The following is a 13,256-nucleotide window of genomic DNA, read 5'->3' as shown; positions in this document are numbered from 1 at the left end:
AGAGTCCTAACCACTGGACCACCAGGGAATTCCCCAGGACAATTTTTAAAAAGAAAGTTTGAAGGCCCTGGAGAGTGAACAAAAGACAGAAAAAGTAGGGGATTTGACGCTTGTTTAGCAGGACCTTCATTGGATAAAATGACATATATATAGCTTTTCCATAGAGAGGATCCCCAATGCACACATCTCACTAAAGTAGTGTTCATACAGGCAGTGACTGTTGTCTTATGCTGAGGAGTAAGAGATCTTATTTAGAAGGAAACAGAGTGGCTGGAAATGGAGGGAGGAAATCCCAACAGGAAGGAGCCATAGGGGAACCCCCAAATCTGCATACAAAATTTTCCTCAAATCCTTGGCTTATTCAACTAAGTGTGTACAGGATGAAACTCCAGGAAGCCCAGGGGAAAACAGCTGGAAGGCAGAAGATCTGAGCAGAGATCTTAGAGGTTGCTTGGTACCAAGAATACAAAGTTTCAAGTTCACATTCTTCCAATTTCCAGGGGCCTGATAAACACTTTAGACTTTATGTTGAAACCCAGTAAGAGCCATACGAATAAAGACCATTTTTCTTAAGGATTTAGAGCTATTCCTAGGGCCAAGAACCAAGTGGGAAAAGACCAGACTCAACAAAGTGTAAAACCAAGCCTCTGGAACATCAAGTTGATCTGCCAATAATGTAATTGACTTCTTGGACAAAACTCAATAGTCTTCTGAGGAAGATAACAGAATCTCTTCAATACATCAGTCACGGTGCTCAGTGCAAAATGAAAAGTAATACATAAAGAGACAAGAAAGTGATCTTTATTTTTTTTAATAGTCAAGAAAAGCAGACCCACTGATAACCTATATAATGGAATTAGCAGACAAGCTCTTCAAAATAAGTATGTGTTTTTTTTAAATAGATATTGAAAAAAATGGCTATAATAAAATTGGGAAACTTCAGAAGATGTAGAAATTAGAAAAGAGAAAATTAGAATCCTAATATTGAAAAATAACAAAGAATTTATTGAATGAGATTAATATCAAATAGGACACAATAGAAAAAGGGTCAATGAACACAAGGTCAATAAAATTTTTTCAAACTGAACCACGGGTAGTGAAGATGAGGAAGAGACAGTCTGAGAGGCAGGGGCTTTGTCAAGATGGCAGAGCAGGAAGACCCTGGGCTTACCTCCTTCCATGGGCACCCCGGTCCCACTTGCAGCAAACCAGCACCAGCTTTGAGACACCCAGGACCCTGCAGCCAACCATGTCAGGAACTGGCCCCACCTGCCAAAAGGCCAATACTGGATCCTGGAAGCCCGGCCCCCAAACCACCCACCCGAGAACCCAGCTCAGCCCACCAGTGGGCCAGCACTAGCCACAGGACCAACACCCCACAACAGTGTGGCACCCCGCCACCTCGTGTCCCAGCCCTGCCAACCAGCAGCCCACATAAAGGGCACCCCTAGAGCATATGGCTCTGGTGATGAGAGTGTAATGCGCTGCTCGGACGCACAGGACATCTACAAAAGGCCACTTCTCCAAGGTTGGGAAAAGTAACCAACCTAACAAATAACACAGAAATAAAAACAGCAGTTAGGCAAAATGAGGAGAAAGGAACATGGTCCAAACAAAGGAATAAGATAAAACCCCAGAAGAAGTAAATGCACTGGAGATAGGCAATCTGATCCAAAGAAAATGAAAACACTAATTTCAAAAAGATACACGTACTCCAGTGTTCATGGCAGCATTATTCACAATAGCCAATATACGGAAGCAAATGCCCATCAATAGATTAATGGATAAAGAAGCTATGGTAATATATATATATACACACACACACATACACACACATACATACATACAATGCAATACTCAGCCACAAAAAAGAATACAATCTTGCTATTTACAACAACATGGATGGACATGGAGGGCATTGTGCTTAGTGAACTAAGTCAGACAGAAAAAGACAAATACTGTATGTTATTACTTACAAGTGAATCTAAAAACAAAACAAACAAATGAATATAATAAACAAAAACAGGCTTACAGATATAGAGAACTAGTGGTTACCAGTTACCTCCCTAGCTACCTCTCCAGTGGGAGAGGAAAGGGAGGAAGGGCAAGAGAGGGGTAGAGGTACAAAGTACTATATATAAAAGAAATAAGCTACAAGGATATATTGCACAGCTCAGGGAATACAGCCCATATTTTAAAATACCTTTAAATGAAATAGAAGCTATAAAAACTTTGAATCACTATGTTGTACACTCAAAACTAATATAATATTGTAAATCAACTATATAATTCAATTAAAATGAAATATTTACCAAGTGACATTTTTAATATTTGAAGGTGTTTAAGTTTGTAAATGAAACACATCATACAAAAGCCCCGTAAAAAGACTGCTAAATGTTGATAGACTTATACATAGAAAAATAAAAAGAAAAATTATAAGCTAAATCTTAAAACTTGCGGGCTTCCCTGGTGGCGCAGTGGTTGAGAGTCCGCTTGCCAATGCAGGGGACACGGGTTCGCGCCCCGGTCTGGGCCGCGGAGCGGCTGGGCCCGTGAGCCGTGGCCACTGAGCCTGCGCGTCTGGAGCCTGTGCTCCGCAACGGGAGAGGCCACAACAGTGAGAGGCCCGCGTACCGCAAAAAAAAAAAAAACTTAAGGAGGAACTAGATTTTTATAAAATTTATAACTTTACTTAATAAAATATTATTTTTTAAAAAATTAGTGGCTTCTAATTGTGTTAATAATAGAATGCATCATCTATAGAAAAGCCTATCTCCCTCTTCAACATCATTTTCAGCTTCTTTCCTTTTTGATCATTATGATCCAACCACCATTGTCTTTCAGTTCCTCCAACAAACCAAGCTCTTTTTCACATGAAGGCTTTTACATGTGCTGTGCCTTGATTTTCCTAAAAAGTCCGACACACACCAGCTATTTTCCATTTATTATTCATACCTTAAATAAATGCCCCTTCCTTATCAAGACCTTCTCTGACTACACAATTCCAAACAGGCACCCCTTTTATTCACTATATAATCTTTTCCTTTGTTGCTCTTAACAAAATGTTTCATCATATAATTATTTGGATGTTTACCCTATCTTACCCCTAAATGATAAGCTGTATAAACAACCAAACCCCAGGACAGAATTTAGTGACAAATATAGTGCTTGGAACATAGATAATAAACATATATTTGTGGAAAGAGTAAACCAATAATTTTTATTTGTTTCTATTGTTCTGTAATAAATAGGCACTTTGCAGAAGAAAATTATTTCTTCTTAGTTCTCCATTAGGTGGCACAGTTTAATAAAAATCTAATTATAAAAATAAAAAATTTATACATATCATTTAATAAAATGATATTTTTTAAAAAGAGGAAAAGTCATGATAATCAAGCACATGCATCTGATACTCAGAAGGAGGTAAGACAGAGAATGAAGGCTGAGGGAGAAGTTGTGTCATGCCTTTCTCCTCACTTCCATGATTGCTGGCAATCCCTGGCTTGTAGATGCATCACTCCAATCTCTGCCATTTTCTATACATGGCATTATACTGTGTCTGTGTCTCTCCTCTTAGAGGACACTAAATATACTGGACTGAGGGCCCACCCTAATCTAATTTGACGTCTTAGCTAACTACATCTACCATACTGTTATGAGTTGAATTGTGTCCACCTAAGAAAGATATGTTAAAGTCTAACCCTCAGTTTCTCAGAATATAAACCTTATTTGGAAATAGCATCTTTACAGAGGTAATCAAATTACAATAAGGTCATTAGGGTGGGCCCTAATCCAATATGCCTTATGTCCTTATAGAAATGGGAAATTTGAACACAGAGAGGGACACAGATAGAAAGAAGATGATGAGAAGACACAGAACATCATCTACAAGCCAAGGAATACCTCAGAGTAACAGAACCTAGGAGAGAAGCAAGGAACAGATTATCCTTACAACCCTCTGAAGGAATCAACTCTGCTAACCCCTTGATTTGGGTCTTCTAGTCTCCAAACTCCAGAACAATAAATTTCTGTTGTTTAAGCCACTCAGTGTGTGGTACTTTGTTATGGCAGCTCCAGGAAACTTACACAGACCTTATTTCAAAATTAGGTCCCATTCTGAAGTTCTGAGTAGATGTGAATTTTGGGGAAACACTATTTTAAATCAGTACATTCACTAAACATTTAAAGAAGAATTAACACCAATCCTTCACAAACTGTCCCATAAAAGAAGAGGAAGGAACTCCTCAATTCATTTTATGGGACTAGCATTACCCTGACACCAAATCCAGACAAAGATATCGCAAGAAAAGGAAAGGAAAAAACCTAAAGACAAATATCTCTGATGATTATCGATGAAAATATCTTCAACAAAAGATATTAGTAAACCAAAGATACTAGTAAACCAAACCCAGCAGTATATTAAAACAATTACACACCATGATGAAGTGGGATTTATCGTAGGAATGCAAGGTTGGTTCAACATATGAAATCCATGTAATACGCCATATTAATATAATAAAGGACAAAAACCACATGATCATTTCAACAGATGCAGTAAAGATATTTGATAAAATCCAACACCATTTCATGATAAAAACAGTCAACAAACTGGGAATAGAAGGGAACTTCCTCAATTTAACAAAGGACCTCTATGAAAAATCCACAGCTAACATGATATTTAACAGTGAAAGACTGGATGTTTTCCCCCTAAGATCAGGAAAACAAACAACAAGGTTGTTCAGTCTTGCCATGTCTATTCACCATTGTACTGGAGATTCTACCCAAGGCATTTAAGCGAGAAAAAAACATCTAGATTGAGAAGGAAAAAACTAAAACTATCTTTACTTGCAGATGACATGATCTCATATATAGAAAATTCTAAGGAGTACACTAAAAAAATAAAAATTAGAAATAATAAATGAGTTCAGCAAGGTTGCAAGACAAGATCAATACTCAAAAATCAGTTGTATTTCTATACCCTAGCAATGAACAATTCAAAAATAAAATTAATAAAACAATTAATTTAAAATAGTATCAAAAATAAATAAATACTCAGGAATAGATTTAACAAAAAAGTGCAAGACTTATACGTTGAAAACTTTTTTTAAAAAATCACTGAAAGAGGACCTAAAAAAATTACATGTTCATGAGTCAAGACTTAAAATTGTTAAAAGGGTGATATTTCCCAAATTGAGCAACAATTTCAATAAGTCCCTATCAAAATCCCAGGTGCCTTTTTTTGCAGAAATTGACAAACTTATCCTAAAATTCATATGGAAATTAAAAAGGCCCAGAATAACCAAAGTAATCTTGGAAAGAGGACAAAAGTTGGAGTGTTAAGCCTCTTGATTTTCAGCCTTACTACAAAGCTACAGTAATCAAGACAGTGTGGGGCTTGTATATGGACAAACAGATCAATGGAATAGAACTGAGTCCATTAAAAATCTCTTGCATTTATGGTCAATTGATTTTTCAACAAGAGTGCCAGGGAAATTTAATGGAAAGAGTAGTTTTTTAAACAAATGGTAGTGGGACAACTGGAAGTCTACATGCAAAAGAAGGAAGTTTGACCTGTATATTATACCATATACAAAAATTAACTCAAAATGGATAAAAGACCCAAATGTAAGAGCTAAAATTATAAAACTCTTAAAAGGAAACATAAGCATGATCTTCATTACCTTGGATTAGGCAACGATCTCTTAGATATGAAACTAAAAAGCACCAGTAAAAAGAGAAAGAAATACAGAAATTGAAATTCATCAAAATGAAAAGCTTTTGTGCTCTCAAAGGTCCCCATCAAGAAAGTGAAAAGATAACCCAGAGAATGGGAAAAAAATATTGGTCAATCATATATTCAATAAGGGACTTTATCCAGAATATATGAAAAGTGCTTGCAACTCAACAAAAAGACAAATAATCCAATTAAATAATGGGCAAAAGAATCAAATAGACATTTCTCCAAAGAAGATACACAAATGGCCAATAAGAATATGAAAATATGCTCAACATCATTAGCCATCAGGGAAATACAAATCAAAACCACAATAAGATACCACTTCACACCCACTAGGATGACTATTAAGAAAAAGACAATAAGTTCTGCTGAGGATATAAAGAAATCAGGATCTTCATACATTGCTGGTAGAAGTGTAAAATGGTGCAGGTGCCATGGGAAACATTTTGCAGGTTCCTTAAAAAGTTAAACATAGAGTGATCACAAGACCCAGTAATTTCTTTTTTTTTAACTTTTTATTTTATATTGGAGTATAGTTGATTAACAATGTTGTGTTAGTTTCAGTTGTACAACAAAGTGATTCAGTTATACATAGACATGTGTCTATTCTTTTTCAAATTCTTTTCCCAATTAGGTTGTTAAATAATACTGAGCAGAGTTCTCTATGCTATACAGTAGGTCCTTGTTGGTTATCCATTTTAAATATAGCAGTGTGTACATGACAATCCCAAACTCCCTGTCCCTTCGCACACCCACTCTTCTCCCCGGAACCATAAGTTCATTCTCTAAGTCTGTGAGCCTGTTTCTGTTTTGTAAATATGTTCATTTGTACCATTTTTGTTACATTCCGCATATAAGCGATATCTTTCTGATTGTCTGTCTAACTTACTTCACTCAGTATGACAATCTCTAAGTCCATCCATGTTGCTGCAAGAGACATAGTAATTTCACTCCTAGGTTTATACCCAAGAGAACTGAAAACATGTCTACACAAAAATTTGTTCATAAACAGTCATAGCAGCATTATTCATAATAGCAAAAGAGTGGCAATAACCCAATGTCCATCAACTGATGAATGGATGAATAAAATATATCTCCATACAACAATTCTTTTTTATTCAGTCACAAAAAAGAATTAACCACTGGAGAGTGACATCAGCAAGATGGTGGACTAGGAAGCTACAGGTCCACCTTCCCCCACAAAGACATTGAGTTAACAACAATATACAGAGAACCTCTCTGAGAACTCTAGAGACCAACTGAGAAGCTACGGCACCAGGCTATTGTAAAATCAAGAAGGAACTCCAGCAAAAGGGGTAGGAAAATTCACGTTTGATGCACCTGTTCATGCCCCTTCCTTTATGTAGCTCAGCATAGAGGTAATCCTTACTCCTCCCTCAGGATAGAAACAAAAGATGGACCATGTAGCCAACACTCTGACTTGCTTGGGAGCAGCCTGAGGGACTGCTTTCTGTCTTGCCTGATTCAGAGCGTTTAACAGGATCAGTACCAGAATTTGGGAAGCTGCTGAAATCAGAGGCAAGCAGCATATCAGAGCAGCAGCTGTGCAGGAAGACACCAAGGGGAGCAAGAGATAAAAAATTGAGAGGTCTTAGAACCTACAGCTAGGCTGATTGGTAAAGATCTTCCCTGTGTAAAGCTAGTATGCAAAGATTGGGAGAGGTGGTTATTTTTTCCAAATGCTCAAATCTCAGAAAAAAAATTGTAAGGCATACAAAGACACAGGATAATGTTGGTCAGTCAAAGGAAAAAAAATAAAACTCTAGAAACTAACCCTAAAGAAATGCAGATCTATGAGCTCCCTGACAAAAAATTAAAATAATTGTTATAAAGATAGTGAACTAAAAGAAAACACAAACAACTAAACTAAATCAGGAAAATGATGAACAAAATAAGAATATTAACAAAGAGACAAACTATTTTTTTAAAAAAGCAAACAAATTTTGGAGCTGAAAAATACAATAACTGAACAAAAATTTCAATAGAGTGGGGACGTCCCAGGTGCTGCAGTGGTTAAGAATCCTCCTGCCAATGCAGGGGACATGGGTTCGAGCCCTGGTCTGGGAAGATCCCACATGCCGTGGAGCAACTAAGTCTGTGCGCCACAACTACTGAGCCTGTGCTCTAGAGCCCACAAGCCACAACTACTGAGCCCGTGTGCCACAACTACTGAAGCCCATGTGCCTACAGCCCACACTCCTCAACAAGAGAAGCCACCACAATGAGAAGCCCACACACCACAATGAGGAGTAGCCCCTGCTCGCCGTGGCTAGAGAAAGCCCACGTGCAGCAACAAAAGCCCAACACAGCCAAAAATAAATAAATAAATTTATTTTTAAAAACATTCAATAGAGGGGTTCAACAGCTGACTTGACCAAGCTAGCAAAAGTGAAGACAGGTCATTTGAAATTATTGAGTCAGAGGAGCAAATAAGAAAATATTAAAAAAACCAAAGATAGCCTAAGGGACTTATGGTACATTCTCAGGGGGACCAATGTACACATTAAGGAAATCCCAGAAGGAGAAGAAAGAGAGAAAGGGGCAAAAAGTTTCTGTGAAGAAATGACAGTCAAAAGCTTCCCAAATCTAAGAAAATAGACATACAGATTTTAAGAAATTTAAAGAACTCCAACTAGAGTAAATCCAAAGAGAACCACATCAAGACACATTACAATCAAATTGTCTAAAGTCAAAGACAGATGATCTTGAAAGCAGTTAGAGGAAAGCAATATATCATTTACAAAGGAGCTTCCATAAGATTATCAGCAGATTTCTCAGCATAACCTTTGAAAGCCAGAAGGGAGTAGTATGATATATTCAAAGTACTAAAAGAAAAGAACTCAACCAAGAATACTGTATGTGGCAAGACTGTCCTTCAAAATGAAGGAGAAATTAAGACCTTCCTAGATAAATAAAAGCTGAGGGATTTCATTAGCACTAGAACTACTCTACAAGGAATGCTAAAAGAGTCCTTCAAGTTGAAGTGAAAAGATAATAGACAGCAACATGAAGCTGTTGCTGAAATTATAAGGCTCTTCAATAAAGGTAAGTGCATGAACAAATATAGTAACCTCTTCTATTGTAATTTTAATGCATAGAATTTAAATGACAAAAATTTAAATAACCATAAATCTATATTACACAATATTTAAAGATGTAATTGGTGACATCAATAGTACAAAGTGTGTGAGGTGAAGCTGTAAAGGAATAGAGTTGCAACTGAAGCTAAGTTGTTATCAGTTTAAAACAGAAAACTACAATTTTAAGATATTTAATTGCAATGGTAACCACAAAGAAAATATCTATAGAATATACACAAAAGGAAATGAGAAAGAAATCAAAGTGTATCACTACCAAAAAAATGAAACACAAAGAAATGAAAGACAATAAAGCTATAAGACATACAGAAAACGATGAACAAAATGGCAATCGTTAAGTCCCTCCCTGTCAATAATTACTTTAAATACATGTAAATGCATTAAACTCCCCAATCAAAAGACACAGATTGGCTTAATGGATTTAAAAAAGTGATCCAACTACATGCTGTCTACAAGAGACTTTAGATCTAAGGACACACATAGCCTGAAAGTGAAAGGGTGGAAAAAGATATTCCATACAAACGGTAACCAGAAAAGAGCAGGAATGGCCATACTAAAACCAGACAGACTTTAAATCAAAAACTATTACAAAAGACAAAGAAGGACATTGTACAATAATAAAAGGGTCGATTCACCAAGAAGATTTATCAGTTATAAATATTTATGTACCCAACCTCAGAACTCCTAAATATATGAAGCAAACCTTGATAGAATTGAAGGGAGAAATAGACAGAAACACAATACTAGTAAGAGAGTTCAATTCCCCACTTTCAATAATGGATAGAACAACCAGACAGAAAGTCAGCAAGCAAATGGAGGAACTGAACAACACTGTAGACCAACTGGACCTAACAGACATATACAGAACATTTTACCCAACTATAGCAGAATGTACATTCTTATCAAGTGCACATGGTACATTCTCCAGGATAGACCACATATTAGGCCACAAAACAACTCTTAATAAATTCGAGACTATTGAAATCATACAAAGTATCTTTTTCCATCACAATGGAATGAAACTAGAAATCAACAGCACAAGGAAAACTGGAAAATCCACAAATATGTGGAAATTAAACAATACACTTTTAAACAACAAATGCAACAAAGAAATTCACAGGGAAAATTATAAAATACCTGAGACAAGTCAAAATTAAAACACGACATACCAAAACTTATGGGATGCAGTGAAAGCAGTGCTAAGAGGGAAATTTACAGCTATAAATGAGTACTATACTGAAGTAGAAAGACCTCAACCCATATTTACAACTCAAGAAACTAGAAAAAAAAGAAAAAACTTAATCCAAAGGGAGCATAAGGAAGAAAATAATAAAGATTAGAGCAGAGATAAACTAGAGAACAGGAAAATAGAAAACAATCAATGAAACTGAGTTGAATTTTAAAAGATCAACAAAATTATCAAATCCTTAGCTAGATTATGAGAAAAGAGAGAAGACTCAAATAACTAAAATTAGAAATGAAAGAGGGCATTACAATGACAGGAAGAAAAGGATTATAGGAGAATACTATGAACAATTGTCCACCAAGTTGTACAACAAATTAGTTAACCTAGAAGAAATGAATAAAATCCTAGAAATACTTAAACTGCCAAGACTGAATCATGAAGAAACAGAAAATCTAAACAGACCAATACTGAGTAAAAAGATTGAATAGGGAATCAAAAGCCTCCCAACAGGGCTTCCCTGGTGGCGCAGTGGTTGAGAGTCCACCTGCCGATGCAGGGGACACGGGTTCATGCCCCGGTCCAGGAAGATCCCACAGGCTGCGGAGCGGCTGGGCCCGTGAGCCTGCGCATCTGGAGCCTGTGCTCCGCAACGGGAGAGGCCACAGCAGTGAGAGGCCTGCATACCACCAAAAAAAAAAAAAAAAAAAAAAGCCTCCCAACAAAGAAAAGCCCAGGACCAGATAGATTCACTGGTGAATTCTACCAAACATTTAAAGAGGTAACACCAATTCTCCTGAAACTCTTCAAAAAAAACTTAAGAGGGGGGTACACTTCCAAATTCATTCTATGAAGCTAGCATTATCCTGATACCAAAGCCAGATAAAGACACTACAAGAAAATATAACTATGACCAATATCCCTGGTGACTATTGATGCAAAAATTCTTAACAAAATACTAGCAAAAAGAATTCAACAGAACTTTAAAAGGAGTATACACCATGACCAAGTGGGATTTGTTCCTGGAATGCTTAAATGGCTCAACCTATAAAAATCAATTAATGCAATACACCACAATAACAGAATGAAGGATGAAAAAGGATCATCTCAACTGATGCGGAAAAGCATATGACAAGGTTCAACACCCTTTCATGATAAAAAAAATCAGCAAACTAAATAAAGAAAGAATTATTGCAACATAATAAAGCCCATATGTGAAAAGCCCACAGCTATCAATCATACTTAAGGGTTAAAGACTGAAAGTTTTCCCTCTGAGATCAGGAACAAGGCAAGGATATCTGCTCTTACCACTTTTTTTTTTTTCAATATAGCATTGGAAATCCTAGCTAGAGCACTTAGGCACTTAGACCTAAAACTATAAAACTCCTAGAGGAAAACAAAAGGGAAAAGTTTCATGACACTGGACTTGGCGATGATTTCTTGGATATGGCACCAAAATCATAAGCAAGAAGAGCAAAAAAATAGACTATATCAAACTTAAAAACTTTTGTGTGTCAAAGGACAAAATCAACGAAGTGAAAGGCAAACTATGTAATGGGAGAAAATATGTGCAAAAGCACATATCTGAAAAAGGCATTAATATCCAGAATATATAAAGAAATCCTACATATCAATAAAAAATAAAATAGCATAACTAAAAAATGGGCACAAATTTTAATAGACATTTCTCCAAAGATGATATATAAATGGCCAAAAAGCATATGAAAAGATGCTCAACATCACTAATCATCAGAGGAATGCAAATCAGAACCACATTAGATATCACCTCATACCCATTAGTATGGGTAATATCAAAAAGACAGAAAATAACAAGTGTTGACAGGGATGTGGAGAAGTTGGAACTTGTGCATTGTTGGTGGGATTGTAAAATCGTGCAACCATTATGGAAAAGAGTATGAAGTTCTTCAAAAAATAAAAATAGAACTACCATATGATCCCGCAATCCTATTTTTGGGCATATATCCAAAAAAATTGAAAGCAGGGGTCTCCAAGAGATACTTGCATACCCATGCCTATAGCACACTATAAACAACAGCCAAGATGTAGAAGCAACACAAATGTGAATGGATAAACAAAATGTGAGATAGATACAGATATAATCACACAGTGGATTATTACTCAGCCTTAAAATGGAAGGAAATCTTGACACATGCTTTAACATGGATGAACCTTGAGGACATTATGCTAAGTGAAATATGCCACTCACAAAAAGACAAATATTATATGTTTCTGCTTATATGAAATATCTAAAGTAATCAAATTCATTGAAATAGAAAGTAGAATTGTGGTTACCAGGGGCTGGGGGGAGGGGGGAAAAGGGAGTTGCAGTTTAATGGGTATTTTCACAACAGTGTGAACATACTTAACACTAAAGTATAGTTAAAATGGTTACAATGGTAAATTTTATGTGTTTTTTACCACACGCACAAAAAGGAATGCACCAAATGCTGGTGAGTATACAGAGTAACAGGAACTCTCATTCATTGCTGGTGGGAATGCAGAATGGTACAGCCACTTTGGAAGACAGTTGGGCAGTTTCTTACAAAACTAAACATATTCTTACCACACCATCTAGTAATCATTCTCCTTGGTATTTATCCAAAGGATTTGGAAACTTTCGTCCACACAAAAACCTCCACACGGATGTTTACAGTAGCTCTATTCATAATTGCCAAAACTTGGAAGCAACCAAGGTGAATGGATAAACCGTGGGACATTATAACAATGGACTGTTATTCAGCCCTTAAAAAATAAAAGCTACCAAGCCAAAAACAAGGCATGGGGGAAACTTAAATGCACATTACTAGGTGAAAAAAAGCCAACCTGAAAAAGCTACCTACTGTAGGATTCCAACTATATGACATTCTGGAAAATCAAAACTATGGAGACAATAAAAATATCTGTAGTTGCCAGGGGAAAGGGTCGGGGGGAGGAATAAATAGGCAGAGCACAGAGAATTCTTAGGGCAGCGAAAATACTCTGTATGATGTTATAATGATGGATACATGTCTTTATACATTTGTCCAAACCCACAGAATTTACACCACCAAGAGTGAACCCTAAGGTAAACTATGGACTTTGAGTGATTATGGTTTGTCAATGAAGGGTCACCCTTGGTAACAAATGTACCACTATGGTGAGTGAAGTTGGAGGCTATACATGTGTGGGAGAAAGGGGGTATATGGGAAATCTCTGT

The sequence above is a fragment of the Lagenorhynchus albirostris genome, chromosome 14 (assembly GCF_949774975.1).
Source record: "Lagenorhynchus albirostris chromosome 14, mLagAlb1.1, whole genome shotgun sequence".
In the NCBI taxonomy this organism is placed as follows: domain Eukaryota; kingdom Metazoa; phylum Chordata; class Mammalia; order Artiodactyla; family Delphinidae; genus Lagenorhynchus; species Lagenorhynchus albirostris.
Note: the sequence above shows the minus strand (reverse complement) of the source record.